Source organism: Mirounga angustirostris, unplaced genomic scaffold (assembly GCF_029215605.1).
Source record: "Mirounga angustirostris isolate CCGP_5_RB_7025 unplaced genomic scaffold, mMirAng1.0.hap1 SCAF_15, whole genome shotgun sequence".
NCBI lineage: Eukaryota > Metazoa > Chordata > Mammalia > Carnivora > Phocidae > Mirounga > Mirounga angustirostris.
In genome coordinates this window covers 67099234-67111364 of record NW_026991723.1, presented here as the reverse complement: position 1 = coordinate 67111364, position 12131 = coordinate 67099234, and the positions used below count along the sequence as shown (strand labels likewise).

At 41.6% G+C, this 12131-nt stretch overlaps 1 long non-coding RNA gene across 1 annotated transcript; it reads right to left on the bottom strand.

Annotated features, from left to right (window-relative positions):
* Positions 1-6760: 6760 nt before the first annotated feature.
* LOC135362671 (uncharacterized) lies at positions 6761-9534 on the bottom strand. Its single transcript, XR_010407614.1, has 3 exons — positions 9420-9534; positions 8872-8940; positions 6761-8248 (listed from the first exon to the last, which is right to left on the bottom strand). It is a non-coding gene; the product is annotated as an uncharacterized LOC135362671 (long non-coding RNA).
* Positions 9535-12131: the final 2597 nt, after the last annotated feature.

Here is a 12131-nt window from a genome sequence, read left to right as displayed (position 1 = left end):
TGTCTCACATTTAGGTCTTTAATCCATTTTTTGTTTTTTAAGTAGGTTCCACACTCAGCGTGGAGCCCAACATGGGGCTTGAACTCATGACCCTGAGATCAAGACCTGAGCTGAGATCAAGAGTTGGGCACTTAACTGACTGAGCCACCCAGGCAGCCTGGTCTTTAATCCATTTTGAATTTATTTTTGTGTATGGTGGAAGAAAGTGGTCCAGTTTCATTCTTTTGCATGTTGCAAATCAATCAACGTAATACACTACATTAATAAAAGATAGGATAAGAGCCATATGATCCCTTCAATAGATGCAGGAAAATCTTTTGACAAGGTACAAGATCCATTCATGATAAAAACCCTCAACAAACTAGGGTTATACCTCAACATGATAAATTCCATATATGAAAAACCCACAGCTAATATCATTCTCAATGGGGAAAAACTGAGAGCTTTTCACAAGACAGGGATGTCCACTCTCACCAATTTTATTCAGCATCGTACCAGAAGTCCTAGCCTTAGCAATCAGACAACAAAAAGAAATAAAAGGCATCCAAATCAGCAAGGAAGAAGTAAAACTTTCACTATTTGCAGATGACATGATACTCTACACAGAAAACCCAAAAGACTCCACCAAAAAAATTGCTAGAACTTATACACGAATTCAGTAAAGCTGCAGGATACAAAATCAACATACAGAAATCTGTTGCATTTCTATACACCAATAATGAAGCATCAGAAGGAGAAATCAAGGAATCAATCCCATTTCCAATTGCACCAAAAACCATAAGATACCTAGGAATAAACCTAACCAAAGAGGTGATGAAACACCTGTACTCTGAAAACTATAAAACACTGATGAAAGAAATTAAAGACAACACAAAGAAATGGAAAGACATTCCATACTCATGGATCAGAAGAACAAATATTGTTAAAATGTCTATACTACCCAAAGCTATCTACACATTCATTGCAATTCCTATCAAAATACCAACAGCATTGTTCACAGAGCTAGAACAAACAATCCTAAAATTTGTATGGAACCACAAAAGGTCCCAAATAGCCAAAGCAACCTTGAAAAAGAAAAGTAAAGCTGGAGGCATCACAATTCCAGACTTCAAGTTATATTACAAAGCTATAGTCATGAAAATAGTATGGTACTGGCACAAAAATAGACACAAAGATCAATGGAACAGAATAGAAAACCCAGAAATGAACTGATAACCGTATGGTCAATTAATCTTTGATAAAGCAGGAAACAATATCCAATGGGAAAAAGACAGTCTTTTCAACAAATGGTGTTGGGAAAACTGGACAGCAACATGCAAAAGAATAAAATTTCTTACCTATATCTTCAAAATGTTCTGGCTTCCTACCACACTGGGAATAATAAAGCTTAATTACTTTAAATGCTCACTGACCTCTTCAGAGGGAGGTCTTGTTTATCACTACATCTAAAAAAGCCACCTTCATCTTCCCCATCACTTCCTGTTCCCTTTTTCTGTCTTAGTGCTCTTAGCTCCTTTTAATGGCACATGTTGGAAACAATCAAACATCCAACTCAAGGAAGGGTTTCTATATTCTGATACAGCTATATTCTGAATTATTAGGTAGCCTACACTCTGGAAAAGCTGCCCTGTGTTATTTTCCCAAGAAGATCTTGGCTGTCCTGCTTCCTGGCCTGTGATCAAGCTATTAAAACAAATTCCTTTGTACTTCTGGCTTTCTTCCCTTTTCTTTCGGGCAGTTGGAGATAGCCATCAGAGCCCAGAGTTCAGTTCTCATGGCTTCTTCGCTTACCCATTGTATGACTTTAGGCAACTTTCAATTTACTGAAACTCTGAGCTGTAGTTTTTCCATCCATAAAGTGGGGAAAATAGTAAGTGCCTCAGGGGTTATTGTGAGAATCAAGGACATGGATGCGTGTGAGGCCTCGGGCAAAGCACCTGCCTCACTATGTGGGTCGTATGTCGGTTCTCTTACAAACTCTTATTTACCCCTTTTTTGGTGACATAGTCCCCAGGCAGAATGAATTGCTTAGTCCTCTGTGCTCCAGTGGCTTTTTCTTCTTTTTCCTAGAACTTGTGCCAGGGTGGGTTGAAACTTTTCATAAGTTTCTCTTTCCTGGCTAGACTGAAAGGTTTTCCATGAGCACAAATGTGCTGGTTTTATCTCTGAATCCCCAGTGCCAGGCAGAGAGTCTCAGGAACAGCAGAGCTCAAAAGATGCTTATAGAATGGGGAATTCCAGTTCTATTGACATATCTCTTATGAAATCTTTTGATCCTCTAACTAGAAATAATTTTTCTCTCTATGGGAATTGAGGGCTCTCATCACATTCTGCCTTGAATCATAGTTATTTGTGAGCCTTTTTTTTTTTCCTTTTTGGATTACCCTCCAGCCTCCTCCTGCAGCCCCCAGTCATATGATTGCTAGAACTGCATCTTATTCACCTCTGAAACCGCAACAGTGTCTGGCCCATGCATTCCATCACTTGTTTAAGATACAGTTCTTCTTGAGCAAGGAGCAAGGGATATGACTCACAAATTTAATGTACAATAAGGTTTTTGCCTTTTTTGTGTAGGCCTGCTCCGCAAACCACTTCCCCGTTGCGCAATGAACTGGAGGGTGGGGTTGCTCCCAATGTTAAAATCAGTCAGGGTCACCAGAAGTCATTCACTGCCTCTGAATAAAAAATGTTAATTCACAACTTAACTTCAAATCAGGCTTCTCTATTTTATCAAGAATGTCAGGGTAAGAACCTGCCTCATTATACATGTGCAAAATACAATACAAACTTTGAGCAAGGCAAGGATTAGAACTGATGAGAAGATAAAGTAAACTTGGAATATAATGATAGGATTCTAGTTCCTAAGGTCACAGAGTTTTTATTTTTATTTATTTATTTATTTTTATAAAACTTTGAAAAAAATTTTTTAATCCCCATCACCCAGTTACCCCATTCCCCTACCCCCCTCCCTTCTGTAACCCTCAGTTTGGTTCCTAGAGTCCAGAGTCTCTCATGGTTTGTCTCCCTCTCTGATTTCTTCCCATGCAGTTGTCCCTCCCTTCCCCTGTGGTCCTCCGCACTGTTCCTTATGTTCCACATATGAGTGAAACCATATGATAATTGTCTTTCCCTGCTTGACTTATTTCACTCAGCATTATCCCCTCCAGTTCCATCCATGTCGATGCAAATGGTGGGTATTCATCCCTTCTGATGGCTGAGTAATATTCCATTGTCACAGAGTTTTTAAAAAGTTGTTGACCTCAGCAGCAATTACACTGCACTACATACAGCTATTTAAGATTAATTGCATTGGTTGGCATTACATTATATTAAACTTATGTTATGGATACAGGGCAGCTGAATAGAGATTTTATCAGGGTCTAGTAGCCCCTTAGTGAATTTTTCAGCCTTTGGACAAATGTTGACTGAGCTTCGGTCCTGTGCCAGCTCTGTGCTAGAAATGGCTGAGAGGGAGGTAGAAGACAGACCCTGCCTTGGCTCTCCTTTTTTCTTTTTTTCCCCCTTTCTTGCTATTAAGTAATCTAAGTTGACTGTATGTATCCTGATCGCCTGTAGAATTGCTGTGGGGAATGAAGAGAATGTTTATAAAGCAGGTCATATGTTTTGATAAGCACTATGTAGGAACTCTATGTGATTATTCTCCAGCATAATACTAATGTGGTAAAAATCAACCATGAAATTGCAGTTCTAAGGCCCTTTTGCTTTTGACTTTAAGATTTCTTAATAGTCAAGTCCACTGACTCTCATTTGATTACTGGTTTTTAAAATTAAACTTGTCTGCACCATTTAACAAAGAAACAGTATTTTGATTACTCTTGGAATATAAATGCTCCAGTCTGAGTGATGTTTTACAGAGTTGTTTTTCTTTAAAGTCCATATTTCCTCTTCAGTCTCAGAGACATTAGAACCAGAAGGGATCTTGGGTATTATCTAATTCAGTGCTGGTCGAACATTTCCATTCATTTCAAACATCAAGTGCTTTTTTTCTGAATACTTGAGGTTCTGGAAAATTTTCACATACCAAACTGTATTTAATTATTAATTAATAATATTTAATTTTCTTTTTTTCATTAAAGAATACTGCTGCCAATCAGAGCTCCTAATTAGTATGACAGAATTAGAATTAGCAGTAAGCAGTGTTGTTACTGATTCTGGAATCAGATTACCTGGGTTTGATCTTCCTTCCAACACTAACTAGCTGTGCAACTTTGAGCAAATTGTTTAACTCTCTGTGCCTCAGTTTCCTTATCTGTAAATTCATAACAATAATACATTCCTCAAAGAGTTGTGAGGATTCCTGCATCATCACAGCCCAAACAAAGAAAAGGGCCCCCTTTGTTATCCTGTCAAATGTAAATCTATATAATATTAGGTTTCTAATAAAATATTGGAAGTATTTTACCTTGTGAATACTCATTACTACTTTTCAAGATTCCAGTGAGGTTCTAGGATATCAGGTTGGTAATTGCTATTTGAGAATAAACTTATCCTTTAAAGGGGGAGGAACTTGAAACCCAGAGAAGTGAGTTGCCTGAGGACTCCCAGCCACTCAGGGCCAGACCTTGCACTGGAACCTGGAACTTCCAGACTGTGGGACTGTGCATTTATCAGGCTAATTAGAAGATTGTTCATAAAGGTCACAAATGCATCCAGATCATGTGGTGTGAAATGGACATAGGATGGGGACATTAGAAGCACTTACTGTCCTGGGTTCTGTGCACACTGAAAGCAATTGAATATTTAAATTCCAATTAAGGGGCACCTGAGTGGCTCAGATGGTTGAGCATCTGCCTTTGGCTCAGGTCATAATCTCCAGGTCAGGGATCGAGCCCCATGTCCGGCTCCCAGCTCAGCAGGGTGTCTGCTCTCCCTCTCCCTCTGCCTCTCCCCCTGCTTGTGCTCTCTCTGCATCTTTCTCTCTCTCTCAAATGAATAAATAAAATCTTAAAAAAATAAAAATAAAAATAAATAAATAAATGAATTCCATTTCATTTGGAAGCCCCTTGACATCTGTAAGGAATATCTCCACAATTTGGATGCCAAATTATCAATATCAGTATAGCTTATAACCTCCTCTAGAAAATGCATTAAAGAATAACTGAGAAATTTAAGTAACCCTGTAAGACCCTTAATAAAGTCTATACTTATTAGACTAAAGTAACTGATAGTAGTTTTAAAATAAATTCCGCCATAGGGACACCTGGGTGGCTCAGTCAGTTAAGTGTCTGACTTTCAGTTTTGGCTCAGGTCATGATCTCAGGGTTGTGAGATAGAGCCCCGTGTTGGGCTCTGCACTGGGTGTGGAGCCTGCTTAGGATTCTCTCTCTCCCTCTGCCCCTCCCCCCTCAAAAAATAAATAAATTCTGCCATAGAAATAAACTTGAAACTATATTATGATGTCATTATTGAAACAGAGCAAACCATGAGCTTACCTGAATGTGCAGAAATTCAGGGATGACGATGGGTGCCAGTGACGTCTGCTGCCCAGTAATGTGCTGATGGATGGCACAGTGGTCAGAAGGGGCCACACTGCAGGATGAAGTCAGCAGAGCCCTGCTGCAGAGCTGCTAAAGTGACTGCAGACTCGGCCCTGAGCTAGACTTATTGAGTGCTAAGTGACCTCCTCAGCCAATCCTGACAGCTTCCCAGTTGTATCTCAACCAGTTACCAATTACTACCTGTCAGGAACCTTTTGGGAAGCTCCTGAGGACTGGAAATTTGACAGTGATAAACCCAAGAATGCCAAGTGTCCATTGTTCTCAGTGCTGGTGAGGGCTCATTAATACTCATATATACTGCTGGGGGGACTGTAAATGGATACAAACCTTGAGGAGGACAATTTAATATTTCATTATTATAAGTTTAAAAATGTCCCTTTTCAGACGCCTGGGTGGCTCAGTCGGTTAAGCGTCTGCCTTCGGCTCAGGTCATGATCTCAGGGTCCTGGGATCGAGCCCCACATTGGGCCCCCTGCTCCGCGGGAAGCCTGCTTCTCCCTCTCCCACTCCTGCTGCTTGTGTTCCCTCTCTCGCTATGTCGCTCTCTGTCAAATAAATAAATAAAATCTAAAAATAAATAAATAAATAAAAATGTCCCTTTTCTTTGACCAATAAATCCACATCTAGAAATCTATTCTAAGGAAACAATAGACTCACAGCTACCTAGCAGCATTACACAATAGCAAAATATAGGAAACAATCTTAATGGCCATCAATAGGGAGCTGATTTTAAAATTATAGTATGTTTATACAGTGGAAAACTAAATAGCCATTACAGATGATATTTTAGGATAAAATGTATTTTTTTTTAAAAGATTTTATTGATTTATTTGACAGAGAAGGGCACAGCCAGAGAGGGAACGCAAGCAGAGGGAGTGGGAGAGGGAGAAGCAGGCTCCCCGCAGAGCAGGGTACCCGATGCGGGGCTTGATCCCAGGATCCTGGGATCATGACCTGAACTGAAGGCAGATACTTAACCACTGAGCCACCCAGGCACCCCAGGATAAAATGTATTAATGTGGGAAAATACTTAGGCTATAAAATTGATTCCAAAAATCAGAAAATAACTCTACATGTACATCATGATCCCACATTTATTAAAAAAAAAAAAAAAGTCTTCAAATAGAAGGAGGACCGAAAGGAAATAGAACAAAATATAAACAATGGTATATTTTAGAATTGGGATTTTAAGTGATTTTTATTTTCCTGTATATTCTATAGTTTCTACACTAAGTGGTACTTTTAAAAAATCAACTGGTTTTATTGAATAACACATGCACATATTTACAATATTAAATATGGAAAGAAAAGAAATCCAAACATCTAGTTCCTCTTCATAGAAATAATACTGTTACCAGTTTTTTGTGTATCCTTGCAGAGATTCTATGGTGTAGGAATTGTGTATGTGGAAGCAGGATGGGGAGGGCAACTAGTCAGATAAGGACATGACTTAAGGAAAAGTGTAGCCATGGCCTGATCCCAGGGGAACTCTGGAGCGTAAATCACACGCAGAGTTGGTCTCATCCTGAGCTGTGGTGCCAGAGAGTTTAACCCCTTATCAATCAGTTTTTGGCTGCAAGGGAGGGGAACATAACCTCCTGGGAGAGTCAGCTTTCATTCTGTGGAGGGCAATTTCTGTGAACGACTAGCAGTGAGTACTCATAGCAGCTGGGGACAGACAGGTACCAATAAGGAACCAACAGTGTCCACTACACCAACTCAACCATTTCCTAGTTTTATTTGCTTAAAAAAAGGTTAATTCATAAATATACTCATAGTTCTTCCTAGCTATTGGTTCTGAAAGTCCTCATTCCTTATATAATGTACATGTATGTGCAGAAAGGTAAGCACATTTATTGTTTCCCCTAATTAACAAAAATTGGCACAGTATTATCTTTTAATTAAATGTGCTTGCTTCCTTTAAAAAAACCACTCAACACGCAGCCAAATAAATACAATAAATTTAGGGAAAAAAAGGTTAAATTTAGTTTTAACTTTTGGCAAAGAACTAAATAATACTTTCATTGTTCTCAGGTACATAGTTTCCTGAGTTGGACTTTGTTGTTAGATTTTGATTGGTGTTTGCACTTGAATTTCAACAAATGCTGGTGTCTTACAGGCCTTCTTTTTCCGAGGTTTCTGAAATATTGGCTTCTAGTTTCAAAACTCTCCCTGCTTTGGGGGCAAGTAGCAAAACTCCAAATACATTTCAGAGGTGACTGATAATTGGAAGGGAACCTAAAAGTTGACTAGCTCAAACCTTTAAGTTTACAGGTGTGGAAAGGGAGACTCGGAGAAGGGGCATGACTTAGCTTAGGCTGCCTGTCGGCTTAGAGGTAGACACAGGTTAGAATCCCAGTCACTTGGCTCTCCTTCTAAGCTCCTGCAATGACGCTGCTGGTTCCCCCAAAGGAACATTAAGCTACTGAGATGAGTTTAGGTGGAATTTAAACCTCTTGTTTCTTTTTTATAGCCTTGACAGTTTTCCCCAGTGACTTAACTCTGGAAAAGAAAAACAACAACAACAACAACAACAACAACTGGGAATTAAAATTTTCTGTGTACCCGCTACAGTGTTTTCAAGTGTGAAGTGGGACAAAATGAAGAATGGGTTAGACTTGGATGCTGTGTGGGGAAATTCCTTGACACTTGAGCATTTTGGATTATTCAGGAAATTCCTCAGAGACGTGGCTTTCCTCTGTATTGTTGTCCTTGGAACTACCATGAGGCTAGGGAAAGAAACAGGATGCACACTAATTATTTACAACAACCTTCCAGGGGGACCGGAGTTTGTCCTCTGTGGACAGATTCTGAGATCCCAGCCCTTCTGCATCTCCACCCGAAGGAGGCCGGGCTCTGACAGGTTAGCCCTGGAGCAGAGGAATCCTCAAGGCAGGACATCTACAGAGAAGGGTAATTATAATCTTCAGACAGAATAGGGTTATGCTTAATTAACACAGTTGCTGTGTTCCCGAGGGGTGGACATTTGCACAAGTTTTTCTGTAGATAAAGAGAAAGCAGGCATTTCTGAGTCTAGGAGGATGTCTGGAAGTGTTTCTTGGGCCTATTGTTTTAAAAGAGGCTGTGTGGCTAAATGCCAATAAAGGAGTTCAGCCCTGACCTTCCATCTGGTGGGGAAGGAGAAAAAAGTTGCCATTTCTCCAGAGTTTATCAAGTTCTTGGTATGGATGGTAGTGGATACTTGACCTTCACCATCTCTTCTAATCCCTACAACAATGCTGTCAGTTAGGTATGAGAGTTCTTATTTTATAGACAAGGCTACAGGCACAGAGAGAAGGGGACAAACCGAGGCCACAGAGCTGGTAAACAGGTCAAAGCCGTAAAGCCTTACCTATTCCCTTGGCTTCCAAGATGGCCAACATGCATTTCCTCGTGCTTTCTTCCTTTCCCTCTAAATTCTCTGAGTAAACCAAAGAAAGCATTTAGTATGGCTAAAGTGGAATTCTACTTGTTTTTGTTTACTTGTTTGTCAAAGGGTGTAAACCCATTTTGTGTTTTCCTATCCTAGGCAAAATCAGCCCCATCCTTCACATCTCAGCCAAAGGCTACGTCTTCGGGAATTTCTCAGGTCCCTGTGGGCTAGGTTTCTGCCCTCTTAAACCTTCAGCTCATTCTGTGTTTACAAATTTTACATTTTTTTCAGGCCTGCTCTGAATTCTTAGGGTCTCACATCCAGCAGAGACTCAACAAATGCTAGCTGCTATGAATTCAGGCTGACCTGAGCAGGGAAGGGGCACGCTGAGCACAGTTAGAGTTCTCATGGGATTCAGCTCCTCTGAGATGCTCCTTCTTCCTGCAGCCACCAGATTCAAGTGACATATCCATATCTCAATAGAAATGTGGCCCAAAGCTAAGGCCCAAGTCCTAAGAGGCACTTACCTAGTTCCTACACTGTTCCTGGTCAGTAAGGCTCTGCTCCTCCATGCTCCGTGCTGCCTGGCCAGTCTCCAGTCCAAAATCCTTCTTAGGTCTCAAGGTTTTGGTTCCCCTTCCCTAAAGAGAGCTAGGTTTGGTGCCTGGCACAACATTCCCCATGTTCTCTCTGAATAAAGCTAAATTAATAGCATTTGCCTTTTATTAATCCCTCCTTTTTAATATATTATTAAATTTTCTTGCTATATGTGAGGTAGTTTTATACCCCTTTTTACATATGGGAAAACTGAACATGGCTGAGGTTAAATAATGTGCAGAAGTACACACCCTCACCAGAGCAGGGATTCAAACTGAGGACGTTTGACTCCAAATCTCATGTCTTCCTCACTTGGGAGCAAGGACCATATCTTATGCACTTTGTAACCTACGTAGTGCTTCATAAAGAGTATGTACTAACACTTAGTGAATGAAACGAAAGGCCTTTCCAACTGATAAAAACCAGCAGCACAAATCACACCCAAGAAGCACCATAAGAGGTAATTCAATAGGAAGGGGATTGTGGACCAGGGCTTAACTGCATCCACTTTTTGTGTATCTACTGATAACCTTCTGGGGCCAGTAAACTTTTCAGCGATAATTCAAAAAGAAGCGTTTCAAATTCCAACAGGACTATAAACTTTATCTATGAGCTTCAGGTTGGGAAATTGTTTTCCTAAAATATCTGCACCTCACACTGAAATTCTTCCATTCTTTATATTTTGATTTCTTCTTTCCCTTTTACGGATTCATTAAGGAAATATTTATTGAGGGTCTACTATGTGCCGACCGCAATTCCAGGCACTTTAATCACATCTCATTCTCTCCCTTCATCCATCCATGCATTCATTCCTTTATCAAGTCACTTATTATTTAACTTGGTATAAGGCATGGAATTTCACTTGTTCTACATTTCTACTGAAATATCTCTGGGGTAATTAGGGAAGAAGGTAAGTATCGTAGGGACAGTTTTCCCAACCAGCCCCAAGTACCTGCCCCATTGGGGTGCTGGGTTCTAAATGCATAAAGCAGTGGGAGTTGAGTTTCAGTCAGTCCTTTTACTTGGTGTGTGATGTGGGGAAATCACCCCTTCAGGAGCCCAAGTTTTATCGTTTACAAAATGGGGATCGTACCACTTACCGCAGAGGGCTGTGGGGGATCCTATGGGAACTCAAGTGAAAGTGTGTAGCAAAGCGCCCAGTGTGTCAGCACGGGGACTCTCAGTAGATTGATAGTGTTAGTCCCCGAGCAGCTTTCTTTCTGCCAACACCACCAGGCAGGCAGCTTGCGAAGCATCTTGATAGTTGGGGGCAGCGTGGGATCTCCCCTGGTTACCTCAGGGAGGCTACGAGGCAGGGAGGGTTACATTCGGGCAAAGACCGTCCAGTGCAGCCTTTGTCTTTATCAGCCTGAGCAGCAGCACAGTCTTGGGGCACAGGCGGTGACATTCCAATTCCCTGACTGGACACTCAAGGGAAGAAGGGATTCTTGGAAGGAGATGAGGCACGGGAGGGGGCTGACTGGCCGCTCCGCAGCTTTTTCTGCTTCCCTTGCATTTCCCTTTCGGCAGTTGCCTGTTTCAAAGGCCTCCTCAGGAGAGGAGCAGAGCTGCTTTTGTTTTGCGGTTCTGAGGAACAGGCCGGCACCAGCTGGCAGGGAGGGGGGGAGGGGTGTGATTTGGTCCCACGCCCCTCCCTGGGTGGTGCATTTCTTGCCCTCACAGGAAACCCTGTGGCTTCCACATGTGTGGAGGCGGGCTAACTCCCAGATGTCTAGGACTCAGACTGGAGTTTTCAGGAGAAGCAAGGCCTTCCTGCCTTTCAAAGCTCCTGTCTTGTTTTCCAGTTCAGTGCACAGCAGAGTGGGTGCTAAGAATGTTTGCTGAATGAATGCAAGAGCCCTCACGGGGGAAAAGTCACAAGAAAGTAATCACTTCACCCAGTGCCATACACAATTGCGGCTTCCCCCTGGGTAGTCTGAGGTTGAATATGTGTTTATTTAGTTATAAACTCACCAACAAACAAGTTCAACAGACCATGAGCAGTGCACTCTGTCCCTGCCCTCAATGAGCTAACAACCCAAATATCTCCAAGGAGTGGTCACTTTGTAATTGTGTACTGGAAACCTGCAATCAAAGGAAACCTCCAGTGATGAGAACATCTTTGTCTTCCGCATGGCTCCCTTGGAGGGAGCCTGTAGGTCTGTGGGATAGGAGGTGGAGGAACCTGATCTTTCTTGATCCCTCTAAAATGAGGCATAAAATCTCAACTCTGCTAGTCTCTGTGTGAGCTTAGAACAACTTTTGAGTCTCAGTTTGTCCATCCACAAGGAGAGATAGTAATATTACCTACCTCGTAGCTTTCAGGTAAAGATAGAACGAGTAATGTCTAAGAGGTGCCTTGTAAAATGCACTGTTACATGTCAGTTGTTAGCACTAGGGCAAGCAAGCAAACAAACAAAAGAAAGCTCGAATCAGGGACCATTTGTGGAAACTGCCCTTTATAGACTGAATGACCTTGGGCAAGTTACATGAAATCGCAGCGCCTCGCATTCCTCTTTCGTAAATGTGAGGCCATAGAGCCTCCTTCAGAGCGTTGCCAGAATTAAGGCAGTGACACGCCCAGCACCTAGTCGGGCACACAAATGGCGCCCAGTAAGTGGTTCTCTCCCCGCATCATCCCG